The sequence below is a fragment of the Rhipicephalus microplus genome, unplaced genomic scaffold (assembly GCF_043290135.1).
Source record: "Rhipicephalus microplus isolate Deutch F79 unplaced genomic scaffold, USDA_Rmic scaffold_14, whole genome shotgun sequence".
Classification (NCBI taxonomy): Eukaryota; Metazoa; Arthropoda; class Arachnida; order Ixodida; family Ixodidae; genus Rhipicephalus; species Rhipicephalus microplus.
In genome coordinates this window covers 6522359-6541455 of record NW_027464587.1, presented here as the reverse complement: position 1 = coordinate 6541455, position 19097 = coordinate 6522359, and the positions used below count along the sequence as shown (strand labels likewise).

The 19097-nt window shown below is 52.9% G+C and overlaps 1 non-coding gene across 1 annotated transcript; it reads right to left on the bottom strand.

Annotated features, from left to right (window-relative positions):
- Positions 1-2019: 2019 nt before the first annotated feature.
- Positions 2020-2093, bottom strand: TRNAN-GUU (transfer RNA asparagine (anticodon GUU)). Its single transcript has one exon. It is a non-coding gene; the product is annotated as a tRNA-Asn (tRNA).
- Positions 2094-19097: the final 17004 nt, after the last annotated feature.

The window sequence follows — 19097 nt, the reverse complement described above, 5'->3', positions numbered from 1 at the left end:
CGATCGCGCTAGCCAATTGCGCCACGGAGACAGTCCTGCTCCACTCTAACCACCATCAGAACATATCTTCAAAGCTATCAGCCCAAAGAAAAAAATGCGCCGCACCACCACCGGGTGGGCTCGAACCTCCGACCTTATGGTTAACAGCCGATCGCGCTAGCCAATTGCGCCACGGAGACAGTCCTGCTCCACTCTCACCACCATCAGAACATATCTTCAAAGCTATCAGCCCACAGAAAAAAAGCGCCACACCACCACCGGGTGGGCTCGAACCTCTTGAGTTTCGGTTAACAGCCGATCGCGCTAGCCAATTGCGCCACGTAAACTATCCTGCTCCACTCTCACCACCATCACAACATATCTTCAAAGCTATCAGCCCAAAGAAAAAAAAGCACCGCACCACCACCGGGTAGGCTCGAACCTCCAACGTTTCGGTTAACAGCCAATCGCGCTAGCCAATTGCGCCACGGAGACAGTCCTGCTCCATCCTCACCACCATCAGAACATATCTTCAAAGCTATCAGCACAAAGAAAAAAAAGCGCCGCACCACCACCGGGTGGGCTCGAACCTCCAACCTTTCGGTTAACAGCCGATCGCGCTAGCGAACTGCGCCACGGAGACAGTCCTGCTCCACTCTCACCACCATCAGAACATATCTTCAAAGCTATCGGCGCAAAGAAAAGAAGCAACACACCACTCCCGGGAGGGCTCGTAACTCCAACCTTTCGGTTAACAGCCGATCGCGCTAGCCAATTGCGCCTACGGAGACAGTCCTGCTCTACTCCCACCACCATCAGAACATATCTTCAAAGCTATCAGCCCACAGAAAAAAAGCGCCGCACCACCACCGGGTGGGCTGGAACGTCCAACCTTTCGGTTAACAGCCGATCGCGCTAGCCAATTGCGCCACGGAGACAGTCGTGCTCCACTCTCACCACCATCAGAACATATCTTGAAAGCTATCAGCCCACAGAAAAAAAGCGCCGCACCACCACCGGGTGGGCTCGAACGTCCAACCTTTCGGTTAACAGCCGATCGCGCTAGCCAATTGCACCACGGAGACAGTCGTGCTCCAATCTCACCACCGCCAGATCATACCTTCAAAGCTATCAGCGCAATGAAAAAACAACACACCCCTCCCGGCAGAGCTCGAAACTCCAACCATTTAGTTAACAGGCGATCGCGCTAGCCCATTGCGCCACGGAGATAGTCTTGCTCCCCACTCACCACCATCAGAACATATCTTCAAAGCTATCAGCCTAAAGAAAAAAAAGCGCCGCACCACCACCGGGTGGGCTCGAACCTCCAACATTTTGGTTAACAGCCGATCACGCTAGCCAATTGCGCCACAGAGACAGTCCTGCTCCACTCTCACCACCATCAGAACATATCTTCAAAGCTAACAGCCCAAATAAAAAAAAGCGCCACACCACCACCGGGTGGGCTCGAACCTCCGACCTTTTTGTTAACAGCCGATCGCGCTAGCCAATTGCGCCACGGAGACAGTCCTGCTCCACTCTCACCACCATCAGAACATATCTTCAAAGCTATCAGCCCACAGAAAAAAAAGCGCCACACCACCACCGGGTGGGCTCGAACCTCCAATCTTTCGGTTAACAGCCGATCACGCTAGCCAATTGCGCCACGGAGACAGTCGTGCTCCAATCTCACCACCGTCAGATCATACCTTCAAAGCTATCAGCGCAATGAAAAAAGCAACAAACCCCTCCCGGGAGAGCTCGAAACTCCAACCTTTCGGTTAACAGCCGATAGCGCTAGCCCATTGCGCCACGGAGACAGTCTTGCTCCCCTCTCACCACCATCAGAACATATCTTCAAAGCTATCAGCCCAAAGAAAAAAAAGCGCCGCACCACCACCGGGTGGGCTCGAACCTCCAACATTTCGGTTACCAGCCGATCGCGCTAGCCAATTGCGCCACGGAGACAGTCATGCTCCGCTGTCACCACCATCAGTATATATCTTCAAAGCTATCAGCGCAAAGAAAAAAGCAACACACCGCTCCCGGGAGGGCTCGAACCTCCAACCTTTCGGTTAACAGCCGATCGCGCTAGCCAATTGCGCTACGGAGACAATTGTGCTCCACTCTCACCACCATCAGAACATATCGTCAAAGCTATCAGCGCAATGAAAAAAGCAACACACCCCACCCGGGAGGGCTCGAACCTCCAACCTTTCGGTTAACAGCCGATCTCGCCAGCCAATTGCGCCACAGAGACAGTCCTGCTCTACTCTCACCACCATCAGAACATATCTTAAAGGCTATCAGCCCAAAGAAAAAAAAGCGCCGCCCCACCACCGGGTGGGCTCGAACCTCCAACCTTTCGGTTAACAGCCGATCGTGCTAGCCAATTGCGCCACGGAGACAGTCCTGCTCCACTCTCACCACCATCAGAACATATCTTCAAAGCTATCAGCCCAAAGAAAAAAAAGCGCCGCACCACCACCGGGTGGGCTCGAAACTCCAACTTTTCGGATAACAGCCGATCACGCTAGCCAATTGCGCCACGGAGACAGTCCTGCTCCTCTCTCACCACCATCAGAACATATCTTTAAAGCTATCAGCCCACAGAAAAAAAAGCGCCGCACCACCAGCGGGTGGGGTCGAACCTCCAACCTTTCGGTTAACAGCCGATCGCGCTAGCCAATTGCGCCACGGAGACAGTCGTGCTTCACTCTCACCACCGTCAGAACATACCTTCAAAGCTATCAGCGCAAAGAAAAAAAGCAACATACCCTTCCCGGGAGAGCTCGAAACTCCAACCTTTCGGTTAACAGCCGATCGCGCTAGCCCATTGCGCCACGGAGACAGTCTTGCTCCCCTCTCATCACCATCAGAACATATCTTCAAAGCTATCAGCCCAAAGAAAAAAAAGCGCCGCACCACCAACGAGTGGGCTCGAACCTCCAACGTTTCGGTTAACAGCCGATCACGCTAGCCAATTGCGCCACGCAGACAGTCGTGCTCCACTCTCACCACCATCAGAACATATCTTCAAAGCTATCAGCCCAAAGAAAAAAAAGCACCGCACCACCACTGGGTGGGCTCGAACGTCAAACCTTTCGGTTAGCAGCCGATCGCGCTAGCCAATTACGCCATGGAGACATTCGTGCTCCACTCTCACCACCATCAGAACATATCTTCAAAGCTATCAGCGCAAAGAAAAAAGCAACACACCCCACCCGGGAGGGCTGGAACCTCCAACTTTTCGGTTAATAGCCGATCGCGCTAGCCAATTGCGCCACGGAGACAGTCCTGCTCCACTCTCACCACCATCAGAACATATCTTCAAAGCTATCAGCCCACAGAAAAAAAAGCGCCACACCACCACCGGGTGGGCTCGAACCTCCAATCTTTCGGTTAACACCCGATCACGCTAGCCAATTGCGCCACGGAGACAGTCGTGCTCCAATCTCACCACCGTCAGATCATACCTTCAAAGCTATCAGCGCAATGAAAAAAGCAACAAACCCCTCCCGGGAGAGCTCGAAACTCCAACCTTTCGGTTAACAGCCGATCGCGCTAGCCCATTGCGCCACGGAGACAGTCTTGCTCCCCTCTCACCACCATCAGAACATATCTTCAAAGCTATCAGCCCAAAGAAAAAAAAGCGCCGCACCACCGCTGGGTAGGCTCGAACCTCCAACCTTTCGGTTAGCAGCCGATCGCGCTAGCCAATTGCGCCATGGAGACATTAGTGCTCCACTCTCACCACCATCAGAACATATCTTCAAAGCTATCAGCGCAAAGAAAAAAGCAACACACCCCACCCGGGAGGGCTGGAACCTCCAACTTTTCGGTTAATAGCCGATCGCGCTAGCCAATTGCGCCACGAAGACAGTCCTGCTCCACTCTCACCACCATCAGAACATATCTTCAAAGCTATTACCGCAAGGAAAAAAGCAACACACCACTCCCGTGAGGGCTCGAAACTCCAACTTTTCGGTTAACAGCCGATCACGCTAGCCAATTGCGCCATGGAGACAGTCCTGCTCCACTCTCACCACCATCAGAACATATCTTAGAGCTATCAGCCCACAGAAAAAAAAGCGCCGCACAACCACCGGGTGGGCTCGAACCTCCAACTTTTCGGTTAACAGCCGATTGCGCTAGCCCAATGCGCCACGGACACATTCCTGCTCCACTCTCACCACACCAGAACTTATCTTCAAAGCTATCAGCCCAAAGGAAAAAAAGCGCCGCACCACCACCGGGTGGGCTCGAACCTCCAACCTTTCGGTTAACAACCAATCGCGCTAGCCAATTGCGCCACGGAGAGAGTCCTGCTCCCCTCTAACCACCGTCAGAACATATCTTCAAAGCTATCAGCCCAAAGAAAAAAAAGCGCCGCACCACCACCGGGTGGGCTCGAACCTCCAACGTTTCGGTTACCAGCCGATCGCGCTAGCCAATTGCGCCACGGAGACAGTCATGCTCCACTGTCACCACCATCAGTATATATCTTCAAAGCTATCAGCGCAAAGAAAAAAGCAACACACCACTCCCGGGAGGGCTCGAGCCTCCAACCTTTCGGTTAACAGCCGATCGCGCTAGCCAATTGCGCTACGGAGACAATTGTGCTCCACTCTCACCACCATCAGAACATATCTTCAAAGCTATCAGTGCAATGAAAAAAGCAACACACCCCACCCGGGAGGGCTCGAACCTCCAACCTTTCGGTTAACAGCCGATCGCGCTAGCCAATTGCGCAACAGAGACAGTCGTGCTCCACTCTCACTACCGTCGGACCATTTCTTCAGAGCTATCACCCCAAAGAAAAAAAAAAGCGCCGCACCACCACCGGGTGGGCTCAAACCTCCATCCTTTCGGATAACAGCCGATCGCGCTAGCCAATTGCGCCACGAAGACAGTCCTACTCCACTCTCACCACCATCAAAACATATCTTCAAAGCTATTACCGCAAAGAAAAAAAGCAACACACCACTCCCGGGAGGGCTCAAAACTCCAACCTTTCGGTTAACAGCCGATCGCGCTAGCCCATTGCGCCAAGAAGACAGTCTTGCTCCACTCTCACCACCATCAGAACATATCTTCAAAGCTATCAGCGGAAACAAAAAAAGCGCCGCACCACCACCGGGTGGGCTCAAACCTCCAACATTTCGGTTAATAGCCTATCGCGCTAGCCCAATGCGCCATGGAGACAGTCTTGCTCTACTCTCACCACCATCAGAACATATCTTCAAAGCTATGAGCGCAAAGAAAAAAAAGCGCCGCACCACCACCGTGTGGGCTCGAACCTCCAAACTTTCGGTTAACAGCCGATCGCGCAAGCCAATTGCGCCACGGAGACAGTCCAGCTCCACTCTCACCACCATCAGAACATACCTTCAAAGCCATCAGCGCAATGAAAAAAGCGACAAACCCCTCCCGGGAGAGCTCGAAACTCCAACCTTTCGGTTAACAGCCGATCGCGCTAGCCAATTGCGCCACGGAGACAGTCCTGCTCCACTCTCACCACCATCAGAACATATCTTCAAAGCTATCAGCCCACAGAAAAGAAAGCGCCGCACCACCATCGGGTGGGCTCGAACCTCCAACATTTTGGTTAACAGCCGATCACGCTAGCCAATGCGCCACAGAGACAGTCCTGCTCCACTCTCACCACCATCAGAACATATCTTCAAAGCTATCAGCCAAAAGAAAAAAAAGCGCCGCACCACCACCGGGTGGGCTCGAACCTCCGACCTTATGGTTAACAGCCGATCGCGCTAGCCAATTGCGCCACGGAGACAGTCCTGCTCCACTCTAACCACCATCAGAACATATCTTCAAAGCTATCAGCCCAAAGAAAAAAATGCGCCGCACCACCACCGGGTGGGCTCGAACCTCCGACCTTATGGTTAACAGCCGATCGCGCTAGCCAATTGCGCCACGGAGACAGTCCTGCTCCACTCTCAACACCATCAGAACATATCTTCAAAGCTATCAGCCCACAGAAAAAAAAGCGCCACACCACCACCGGGTGGGCTCGAACCTCTTGCGTTTCGGTTAACAGCCGATCGCGCTAGCCAATTGCGCCACGTAAACTATCCTGCTCCACTCTCACCACCATCACAACATATCTTCAAAGCTATCAGCCCAAAGAAAAAAATGCACCGCACCACCACCGGGTAGGCTCGAACCTCCAACGTTTCGGTTAACAGCCAATCGCGCTAGCCAATTGCGCCACGGAGACAGTCCTGCTCCATCCTCACCACCATCAGAACATATCTTCAAAGCTATCAGCACAAAGAAAAAAAAGCGCCGCACCACCACCGGGTGGGCTCGAACCTCCAACCTTTCGGTTAACAGCCGATCGCGCTAGCGAACTGCGCCACGGAGACAGTCCTGCTCCACTCTCACCACCATCAGAACATATCTTCAAAGCTATCGGCGCAAAGAAAAGAAGCAACACACCACTCCCGGGAGGGCTCGTAACTCCAACCTTTCGGTTAACAGCCGATCGCGCTAGCCAATTGCGCCTACGGAGACAGTCCTGCTCTACTCCCACCACCATCAGAACATATCTTCAAAGCTATCAGCCCACAGAAAAAAAGCGCCGCACCACCACCGGGTGGGCTGGAACGTCCAACCTTTCGGTTAACAGCCGATCGCGCTAGCCAATTGCGCCACGGAGACAGTCGTGCTCCACTCTCACCACCATCAGAACATATCTTGAAAGCTATCAGCCCACAGAAAAAAAGCGCCGCACCACCACCGGGTGGGCTCGAACGTCCAACCTTTCGGTTAACAGCCGATCGCGCTAGCCAATTGCACCACGGAGACAGTCGTGCTCCAATCTCACCACCGCCAGATCATACCTTCAAAGCTATCAGCGCAATGAAAAAACAACACACCCCTCCCGGCAGAGCTCGAAACTCCAACCATTTAGTTAACAGGCGATCGCGCTAGCCCATTGCGCCACGGAGATAGTCTTGCTCCCCACTCACCACCATCAGAACATATCTTCAAAGCTATCAGCCTAAAGAAAAAAAAGCGCCGCACCACCACCGGGTGGGCTCGAACCTCCAACATTTTGGTTAACAGCCGATCACGCTAGCCAATTGCGCCACAGAGACAGTCCTGCTCCACTCTCACCACCATCAGAACATATCTTCAAAGCTAACAGCCCAAATAAAAAAAAGCGCCACACCACCACCGGGTGGGCTCGAACCTCCGACCTTTTGGTTAACAGCCGATCGCGCTAGCCAATTGCGCCACGGAGACAGTCCTGCTCCACTCTCACCACCATCAGAACATATCTTCAAAGCTATCAGCCCACAGAAAAAAAAGCGCCACACCACCACCGGGTGGGCTCGAACCTCCAATCTTTCGGTTAACAGCCGATCACGCTAGCCAATTGCGCCACGGAGACAGTCGTGCTCCAATCTCACCACCGTCAGATCATACCTTCAAAGCTATCAGCGCAATGAAAAAAGCAACAAACCCCTCCAGGGAGAGCTCGAAACTCCAACCTTTCGGTTAACAGCCGATCGCGCTAGCCCATTGCGCCACGGAGACAGTCTTGCTCCCCTCTCACCACCATCAGAACATATCTTCAAAGCTATCAGCCCAAAGAAAAAAAAGCGCCGCACCACCACCGGGTGGGCTCGAACCTCCAACATTTCGGTTACCAGCCGATCGCGCTAGCCAATTGCGCCACGGAGACAGTCATGCTCCGCTGTCACCACCATCAGTATATATCTTCAAAGCTATCAGCGCAAAGAAAAAAGCAACACACCACTCCCGGGAGGGCTCGAACCTCCAACCTTTCGGTTAACAGCCGATCGCGCTAGCCAATTGCGCTACGGAGACAATTGTGCTCCACTCTCACCACCATCAGAACATATCGTCAAAGCTATCAGCGCAATGAAAAAAGCAACACACCCCACCCGGGAGGGCTCGAACCTCCAACCTTTCGGTTAACAGCCGATCTCGCCAGCCAATTGCGCCACAGAGACAGTCCTGCTCTACTCTCACCACCATCAGAACATATCTTAAAGGCTATCAGCCCAAAGAAAAAAAAAGCGCCGCCCCACCACCGGGTGGGCTCGAACCTCCAACCTTTCGGTTAACAGCCGATCGTGCTAGCCAATTGCGCCACGGAGACAGTCCTGCTCCACTCTCACCACCATCAGAACATATCTTCAAAGCTATCAGCCCAAAGAAAAAAAAGCGCCGCACCACCACCGGGTGGGCTCGAAACTCCAACTTTTCGGTTAACAGCCGATCACGCTAGCCAATTGCGCCACGGAGACAGTCCTGCTCCTCTCTCACCACCATCAGAACATATCTTTAAAGCTATCAGCCCACAGAAAAAAAAGCGCCGCACCACCAGCGGGTGGGGTCGAACCTCCAACCTTTCGGTTAACAGCCGATCGCGCTAGCCAATTGCGCCACGGAGACAGTCGTGCTTCACTCTCACCACCGTCAGAACATACCTTCAAAGCTATCAGCGCAAAGAAAAAAAGCAACATACCCTTCCCGGGAGAGCTCGAAACTCCAACCTTTCGGTTAACAGCCGATCGCGCTAGCCCATTGCGCCACGGAGACAGTCTTGCTCCCCTCTCATCACCATCAGAACATATCTTCAAAGCTATCAGCCCAAAGAAAAAAAAGCGCCGCACCACCAACGAGTGGGCTCGAACCTCCAACGTTTCGGTTAACAGCCGATCACGCTAGCCAATTGCGCCACGCAGACAGTCGTGCTCCACTCTCACCACCATCAGAACATATCTTCAAAGCTATCAGCCCAAAGAAAAAAAAGCACCGCACCACCACTGGGTGGGCTCGAACGTCAAACCTTTCGGTTAGCAGCCGATCGCGCTAGCCAATTACGCCATGGAGACATTCGTGCTCCACTCTCACCACCATCAGAACATATCTTCAAAGCTATCAGCGCAAAGAAAAAAGCAACACACCCCACCCGGGAGGGCTGGAACCTCCAACTTTTCGGTTAATAGCCGATCGCGCTAGCCAATTGCGCCACGAAGACAGTCCTGCTCCACTCTCCCCACCATCAGAACATATCTTCAAAGCTATTACCGCAAAGAAAAAAGCAACACACCACTCCCGTGAGGGCTCGAAACTCCAACCTTTCGGTTAAAAGCCGATCGCGCTAGCCCATTGCGCCATGGAGACAGTCTTGCTCCACTCTCACCACCATCAGAACATATCTTCAAAGCTATCAGCCCAAAGAAAAAAAAAAGCGCCACACCACCACCGGGTGGGCTCCAACCTCCGGCGTTTCGGTTAACAGCCGATCGCGCTAGCCAATTGCGCCACGTAGGCAGTCCTGCTCCACTCTCACCACCATCAGAACATATCTTTAAAGCTATCAGCCCAAAGAAAAAAAAGCACCGCACCACCACCGGGTGGGCTCGAACCTCCAACCTTTCGGTTAACAGCCAATCGCGCTAGCCAATTGCGCCATGGAGACAGTCCTGCTCCACTCTCACCACCATCAGAACATATCTTCAAAGCTATCAGCACAAAGAAAAAATAGCGCCGCACCACCACCGGGTGGGCTCGAACCTCCAACCTTTCGGTTAACAGCCGATCGCGCTAGCAAACTGCGCCACGGAGACAGTCGTGCTCCACTCTCACCAACATCAGAACATATCTTCAAAGCTATCAGCGCAAAGAAAAGAAGCAACACACCACTCCCGGGAGGGCTCGAAACTCCAACCTGTCGGTTAACAGCCGATCGCGCTAGCCAATTGCGCCACGGAGACAGTCCTGCTCTACTCTCACCACCATCAGAACATATCTTCAAAGCTATCAGCCCAAAGATAAAAAGCGGCGCACCACCACCGGGTGGGCTCGAAACTCCAACCTTTCAGTTAACAGCCGATCGCGCTAGCCCATTGCGCCACGGAGACAGTCTTGCTCCCCTCTCACCACCATCAGAACATATCTTCAAAGCTATCAGCCCAAAGAAAAAAAAGCGCCGCACCACCACCGGGTGGGCTCGAACCTCCAACATTTCGGTTACCAGCCGATCGCGCTATCCAATTGCGCCACGGAGACAGTCATGCTCCGCTGTCACCACCATCAGCATATATCTTCAAAGCTGTCAGCGCAAAGAAAAAAGCAACACACAACTCCCGGGAGGGCTCGAACCTCCAACATTTCGGTTACCAGCCGATCGCGCTAGCCAATTGCGCCACGGAGACAGTCATGCTCCGCTGTCATCACCATCAGTATATATCTTCAAAGCTATCATCGCAAAGAAAAAAGCAACACACCACTCCCGGGAGGGCTCGAACCTCCAACTTTTCGGTTAACAGCCGATCGCGCTAACCAATTGCACTATGGAGACAATTGTGCTCCACTCTCACCACCATCAGAACATATCGTCAAAGCTATCAGCGCAATGAAAAAAGCAACACACCCCACCCGGGAGGGCTCGAACCTCCAACCTTTCGGTTAACAGCCGATCTCGCCAGCCAATTGCGCCACAGAGACAGTCCTGCTCTACTCTCACCACCTTCAGAACATATCTTCAAAGCTATCAGCCCAAAGAAAAAAAAGCACCGCACCACCACCGCGTGGGCTCGAACCTCCAACCTTTCGGTTAACAGCCGATCGCGCTAGCCAATTGCGCCACGGAGACAGTCCTGCTCCACTCTCACCACCATCAGAACATATCTTCAAAGCTATCAGCCCAAAGAAAAAAAAAGCGCCGCACCACCACCGGGTGGGCTCGAAACTCCAACTTTTCGGTTAACAGCCGATCACGCAGGCCAATTACGCCACGGAGACAGTCCTGCTCCTCTCTCACCATCATCAGAACATATCTTTAAAGCTATCAGCCCACAGAAAAAAAGCGCCGCACCACCAGCGGGTGGGCTCGAACCTCCAACCTTTCGGTTAACAGCCGATCGCGCTAGCCAATCGCGCCACGGAGACAGTCGTGCTTCACTCTCACCACCGTCAGATTATACCTTCAAAGCTATCAGCGCAAAGAAAAAAAGCAACATACCCTTCCCGGGAGAGCTTGAAACTCCAACCTTTCGGTTAACAGCCGATCGCGCTAGCCCATTGCGCCACGGAGACAGTCTTGCTCCCCTCTCATCACCATCAGAACATATCTTCAGAGCTATCAGCCCAAAGAAAAAAAAGCGCCGCACCACCACCGAGTGGGCTCGAACCTCCAACCTTTCGGTTAACAGCCGATCACGCTAGCCAATTGCGCCACGCAGACAGTCGTGCTCCACTCTCACCACCATCAGAACATATCTTCAAAGCTATCAGCCCAAAGAAACAAAAGCACCGCACCACCACTGGGTGGGCTCGAACCTCCAACCTTTCGGTTAACAGCCGATCGCGCTAGCCAATTGCGCCATGGAGACATTCGTGCTCCACTCTCACCACCATCAGAACATATCTTCAAAGCTATCAGCGCAAAGAAAAAAGCAACACACCCCACCCGGGAGGGCTGGAACCTCCAACTTTTCGGTTAATAGCCGATCGCGCTAGCCAATTGCGCCACGAAGACAGTCCTGCTCCACTCTCACCACCATCAGAACATATCTTCAAAGCTATTACGGCAAAGAAAAAAGCAACACACCACTCCCGTGAGGGCTCGAAACTCCAACCTTTCGGTTAAAAGCCGATCGCGCTAGCCCATTGCGCCATGGAGACAGTCGTGCTCCACTCTCATCATCATCAGAACATATCTTTAAAGCTATCAGCGCAAAGAAAAGAAGCAACACACCACTCCCGGGAGGGCTCGAAACTCCAACCTTTCGGTTAACAGCCGATCGCGCTAGCCAATTGCGCCACGGAGACAGTCCTGCTCTACTCTCACCACCATCAGAACATATCTTGAAAGCTATCAGCCCAAAGATAAAAAGCGGCGCACCACCACCGGGTGGGCTCGAAACTCCAACCTTTCGGTTAACCGCCGATCGCGCTAGCCTATTGCGCCACGGAGACAGTCCTGCTCCACTCTCACCACCATCATAACATATCTTCAAAGCTATCAGCCCAAAGAAAAAAAAGCGCCGCACCACCACCCGGTTGGCTCGACAATCCAACTTTTCGGTTAACAGCCGATCACGCTAGCCAATTGCGCCATGGAGACAGTCCTGCTCCACTCTCACCACCATCAGAACATATCTTCAAAGCTATCAGCCCACAGAAAAAAAAGCGCCGCACAACCACCGGGTGGGCTCGAACCTCCAACTTTTCGGTTAACAGCCGATGGCGCTAGCCCAATGCGCCACGGACACAGTCCTGCTCCACTCTCACCACACCAGAACTTATCTTCAAAGCTATCAGCCCAAGGAAAAAAAAGCGCCGCACTACCATCGGGTGGGCTCGAACCTCCAACCTTTCGGTTAACAGCCAATCGCACTAGCCAATTGCGCCACGGAGAGAGTCCTGCTCCCCTCTAACCACCGTCAGAACATATCTTCAAAGCTATCAGCCCAAAGAAAAAACAGCGCCACACCACCACCGGGTGGGCTCGAACCTCCAACCTTTCGGTTAACAGCCGATCGCGCTAGCCAATTGCGCCAAGGAGACAATCGTGCTCCACTCTCACCACAATCAGAACATATCTTCAAAGCTATCAGCGCAAAGAAAAAAGAAACACACCCCACCCGCGAGGGCTGGAACCTCCAACTTTTCGGATATTAGCCGATCACGATAGCCAATTGCGCCACGGGGGAGTCCTGCTCCACTGTCACCACCGTCAGAACATTTCATCAGAGCTATCAGACCAAAGAAAAAAAGGCGCCGCACCACCACCGGGAGGGCTCGAACCTCCAACCTTTCGGTTAACAGCCGATCGCGCTAGCCAATTGCGCCACGGAGACAGTCGTGCTCCAATCTCACCACCGTCAGGTCATACCTTCAAAGCTATCAGCGCAATGAAAAAAGCAACACACCTCTCCCGGCAGAGCTCGAAACTCCAACCTTTCGGTTAACAGCCGATCGCGCTAGCCCATTGCGCCACGGAGACAGTCTTGCTCCCCTCTCATCACCATCAGAACATATCTTCAAAGCTATCAGCCCAAAGAAAAAAAAGCGCCGCACCACCAACGAGTGGGCTCGAACCTCCAACGTTTCGGTTAACAGCCGATCACGCTAGCCAATTGCGCCACAGAGACAGTCCTGCTCCACTCTCACCACCATCAGAACATATCTTCAAAGCTATCAGCCCAAAGAAAAAAAAGCGCCGCACCACCACCGGGTGGGCTCGAACCTCCAACATTTCGGTTACCAGCCGATCGCGCTAGCCAATTGCGCCACGGAGACAGTCATGCTCCGCTGTCACCACCATCAGTATATATCTTCAAAGCTATCAGCGCAAAGAAAAAAGCAACACACCACTCCCGGGAGGGCTCGAACCTCCAACCTTTCGGTTAACAGCCGATCGCGCTAGCCAATTGCGCTACGGAGACAATTGTGCTCCACTCTCACCACCATCAGAACATATCGTCAAAGCTATCAGCGCAATGAAAAAAGCAACACACCCCACCCGGGAGGGCTCGAACCTCCAACCTTTCGGTTAACAGCCGATCTCGCCAGCCAATTGCGCCACAGAGACAGTCCTGCTCTACTCTCACCACCATCAGAACATATCTTAAAGGCTATCAGCCCAAAGAAAAAAAAGCGCCGCCCCACCACCGGGTGGGCTCGAACCTCCAACCTTTCGGTTAACAGCCGATCGTGCTAGCCAATTGCGCCACGGAGACAGTCCTGCTCCACTCTCACCACCATCAGAACATATCTTCAAAGCTATCAGCCCAAAGAAAAAAAAGCGCCGCACCACCACCGGGTGGGCTCGAAACTCCAACTTTTCGGTTAACAGCCGATCACGCTAGCCAATTGCGCCACGGAGACAGTCCTGCTCCTCTCTCACCACCATCAGAACATATCTTTAAAGCTATCAGCCCACAGAAAAAAAAGCGCCGCACCACCAGCGGGTGGGGTCGAACCTCCAACCTTTCGGTTAACAGCCGATCGCGCTAGCCAATTGCGCCACGGAGACAGTCGTGCTTCACTCTCACCACCGTCAGAACATACCTTCAAAGCTATCAGCGCAAAGAAAAAAAGGAACATACCCTTCCCGGGAGAGCTCGAAACTCCAACCTTTCGGTTAACAGCCGATCGCGCTAGCCCATTGCGCCACGGAGACAGTCTTGCTCCCCTCTCATCACCATCAGAACATATCTTCAAAGCTATCAGCCCAAAGAAAAAAAAGCGCCGCACCACCAACGAGTGGGCTCGAACCTCCAACGTTTCGGTTAACAGCCGATCACGCTAGCCAATTGCGCCACGCAGACAGTCGTGCTCCACTCTCACCACCATCAGAACATATCTTCAAAGCTATCAGCCCAAAGAAAAAAAAGCACCGCACCACCACTGGGTGGGCTCGAACGTCAAACCTTTCGGTTAGCAGCCGATCGCGCTAGCCAATTACGCCATGGAGACATTCGTGCTCCACTCTCACCACCATCAGAACATATCTTCAAAGCTATCAGCGCAAAGAAAAAAGCAACACACCCCACCCGGGAGGGCTGGAACCTCCAACTTTTCGGTTAATAGCCGATTGCGCTAGCCAATTGCGCCACGAAGACAGTCCTGCTCCACTCTCACCACCATCAGAACATATCTTCAAAGCTATTACCGCAAAGAAAAAAGCAACACACCACTCCCGTGAGGGCTCGAAACTCCAACCTTTCGGTTAAAAGCCGATCGCGCTAGCCCATTGCGCCATGGAGACAGTCTTGCTCCACTCTCACCACCATCAGAACATATCTTCAAAGCTATCAGCCCAAAGAAATAAAAAGCGCCACACCACCACCGGGTGGGCTCCAACCTCCGGCGTTTCGGTTAACAGCCGATCGCGCTAGCCAATTGCGCCACGTAGGCAGTCCTGCTCCACTCTCACCACCATCAGAACATATCTTTAAAGCTATCAGCCCAAAGAAAAAAAAGCACCGCACCACCACCGGGTGGGCTCGAACCTCCAACCTTTCGGTTAACAGCCAATCGCGCTAGCCAATTGCGCCACGGAGACAGTCCTGCTCCACTCTCACCACCATCAGAACATATCTTCAAAGCTATCAGCACAAAGAAAAAATAGCGCCGCACCACCACCGGGTGGGCTCGAACCTCCAACCTTTCGGTTAACAGCCGATCGCGCTAGCAAACTGCGCCACGGAGACAGTCGTGCTCCACTCTCACCAACATCAGAACATATCTTCAAAGCTATCAGCGCAAAGAAAAGAAGCAACACACCACTCCCGGGAGGGCTCGAAACTCCAACCTGTCGGTTAACAGCCGATCGCGCTAGCCAATTGCGCCACGGAGACAGTCCTGCTCTACTCTCACCACCATCAGAACATATCTTCAAAGCTATCAGCCCAAAGATAAAAAGCGGCGCACCACCACCGGGTGGGCTCGAAACTCCAACCTTTCAGTTAACAGCCGATCGCGCTAGCCCATTGCGCCACGGAGACAGTCTTGCTCCCCTCTCACCACCATCAGAACATATCTTCAAAGCTATCAGCCCAAAGAAAAAAAAGCGCCGCACCACCACCGGGTGGGCTCGAACCTCCAACATTTCGGTTACCAGCCGATCGCGCTATCCAATTGCGCCACGGAGACAGTCATGCTCCGCTGTCACCACCATCAGCATATATCTTCAAAGCTGTCAGCGCAAAGAAAAAAGCAACACACAACTCCCGGGAGGGCTCGAACCTCCAACATTTCGGTTACCAGCCGATCGCGCTAGCCAATTGCGCCACGGAGACAGTCATGCTCCGCTGTCATCACCATCAGTATATATCTTCAAAGCTATCAGCGCAAAGAAAAAAGCAACACACCACTCCCGGGAGGGCTCGAACCTCCAACCTTTCGGTTAACAGCCGATCGCGCTAACCAATTGCACTATGGAGACAATTGTGCTCCACTCTCACCACCATCAGAACATATCGTCAAAGCTATCAGCGCAATGAAAAAAGCAACACACCCCACCCGGGAGGGCTCGAACCTCCAACCTTTCGGTTAACAGCCGATCTCGCCAGCCAATTGCGCCACAGAGACAGTCCTGCTCTACTCTCACCACCATCAGAACATATCTTCAAAGCTATCAGCCCAAAGAAAAAAAAGCACCGCACCACCACCGGGTGGGCTCGAACCTCCAACCTTTCGGTTAACAGCCGATCGCGCTAGCCAATTGCGCCACGGAGACAGTCCTGCTCCACTCTCACCACCATCAGAACATATCTTCAAAGCTATCAGCCCAAAGAAAAAAAAGCGCCGCACCACCACCGGGTGGGCTCGAAACTCCAACTTTTCGGTTAACAGCCGATCACGCAGGCCAATTACGCCACGGAGACAGTCCTGCTCCTCTCTCACCATCATCAGAACATATCTTTAAAGCTATCAGCCCACAGAAAAAAAAGCGCCGCACCACCAGCGGGTGGGCTCGAACCTCCAACCTTTCGGTTAACAGCCGATCGCGCTAGCCAATTGCGCCACGGAGACAGTCGTGCTTCACTCTCACCACCGTCAGATCATACCTTCAAAGCTATCAGCGCAAAGAAAAAAAGCAACATACCCTTCCCGGGAGAGCTTGAAACTCCAAACTTTCGGTTAACAGCCGATCGCGCTAGCCCATTGCGCCACGGAGACAGTCTTGCTCCCCTCTCATCACCATCAGAACATATCTTCAAAGCTATCAGCCCAAAGAAAAAAAAGCGCCGCACCACCACCGAGTGGGCTCGAACCTCCAACCTTTCGGTTAACAGCCGATCGCGCTAGCCAATTGCGCCACGGAGACAGTCGTGCTTCACTCTCACCACCGTCAGATCATACCTTCAAAGCTATCAGCGCAAAGAAAAAAAGCAACACACCCCACCCGCGAGGGCTGGAACCTCCAACTTTTCGGATATTAGCCGATCGCGATAGCCAATTGCGCCACGGGGGCAGTCCTGCTCCACTGTCACCACCGTCAGAACATTTCATCAGAGCTATCAGACCAAACAAAAAAAGGCGCCGCACCACCACCGGGAGGGCTCGAACCTCAAACCTTTCGGTTAACAGCCGATCGCGCTAGCCAATTGCGCCACGGAGACAGTCGTGCTCCAATCTCACCACCGTCAGATCATACCTTCAAAGCTATCAGCGCAATGAAAAAAGCAACACACCCCTCCCGGCAGAGCTCGAAACTCCAACCATTCAGTTAACAGGCGATCGCGCTAGCCCATTGCGCCACGGAGACAGTCTTGCTCCCCACTCACCACCATCAGAACATATCTTCAAAGCTATCAGCCCAAAGAAAAAAAAGCGCCGCACCACCACCGGGTGGGCTCGAACCTCCAACATTTTGGTTAACAGCCGATCACGCTAGCCAATTGCGCCACAGAGACAGTCCTGCTCCACTCTCACCACCATCAGAACATATCTTCAAAGCTATCAGCCCAAAGAAAAAAAAGCGCCGCACCACCACCGGGTGGGCTCGAACCTCCGACTATATGGTTAACAGCCGATCGCGCTAGCCAATTGCGCCACGGAGACAGTCCTGCTCCACTCTCACCACCATCAGAACATATCTTCAAAGCTATCAGCCCACAGAAAAAAAAGCGCCACACCACCACCGGGTGGGCTCGAACCTCTTGCGTTTCGATTAACAGCCGATCGCGCTAGCCAATTGCGTCACGTAGACAGTCCTGCTCCACTCTCACCACCATCAGAACATATCTTCAAAGCTATCAGCCCAAAGAAAAAAAAGCACCGCACCACCACCGGGTAGGCTCGAACCCTCCAACCTTTCGGTTAACAGCCAATCGCGCTAGCCAATTGCGCCACGGAGACAGTCCTGCTCCATTCTCACCACCATCAGAACATATCTTCAAAGCTATCAGCACAAAGAAAAAAAAGCGCCGCACCACCACCGGGAGGGCTCGAACCTCCAACCTTTCGGTTAACAGCCGATCGCGCTAGCGAACTGCGCCACGGAGACAGTCGTGCTTCACTCTCACCACCGTCAGATCATACCTTCAAAGCTATCAGCACAAAGAAAAAAAGCAACATACCCTTCCCGGGAGAGCTCGAAACTCCAACCTTTCGGTTAACAGCCGATCGCGCTAGCCCATTGCGCCACGGAGACAGTCTTGCTCCCCTCTCATCACCATCAGAACATATCTTCAAAGCTATCAGCCCAAAGAAAAAAAAGCGCCGCACCACCACCGAGTGGGCTCGAACCTCCAACCTTTCGGTTAACAGCCGATCACGCTAGCCAATTGCGCCACGCAGACAGTCGTGCTCCACTCTCACCACCATCAGAACATATCTTCAAAGCTATCAGCCCAAAGAAAAAAAAGCACCGCACCACCACTGGGTGGGCTCGAACCTCCAACCTTTCGGTTAACAGCCGATCGCGCTAGCCAATTGCGCCATGGAGACATTCGTGCTCCACTCTCACCACCATCAGAACATATCTTCAAAGCTATCAGCGCAAAGAAAAAAGCAACACACCCCACCCGGGAGGGCTGGAACCTCCAACTTTTCGGTTAATAGCCGATCGCGCTAGCCAATTGCGCCACGAAGACAGTCCTGCTCCACTCTCACCACCATCAGAACAAATCTTCAAAGCTATTACGGCAAAGAAAAAAGCAACACACCACTCCCGTGAGGGCTCGAAACTCCAACCTTTCGGTTAAAAGCCGATCGCGCTAGCCCATTGCGCCATGGAGACAGTCTTGCTCCACTGTCACCACCATCAGAACATATCTTCAAAGCTATCAGCCCAAGGAAAAAAAAAGCGCCACACCACCACCGGGTGGGCTCCAACCTCCGGCGTTTCGGTTAACAGCCGATAGCGCTAGCCAATTGCGCCACGTAGGCAGTCCTGCTCCACTCTCACCACCATCAGAACATATCTTCAAAGCTATCAGCCCAAAGAAAAAAAAGCACCGCACCACCACCGGGTGGGCTCGAACCTCCAACCTTTCGGTTAACAGCCAATCGCGCTAGCCAATTGCGCCACGGAGACAGTCCTGCTCCACTCTCACCACCATCAGAACATATCTTCAAAGCTATCAGCACAAAGAAAA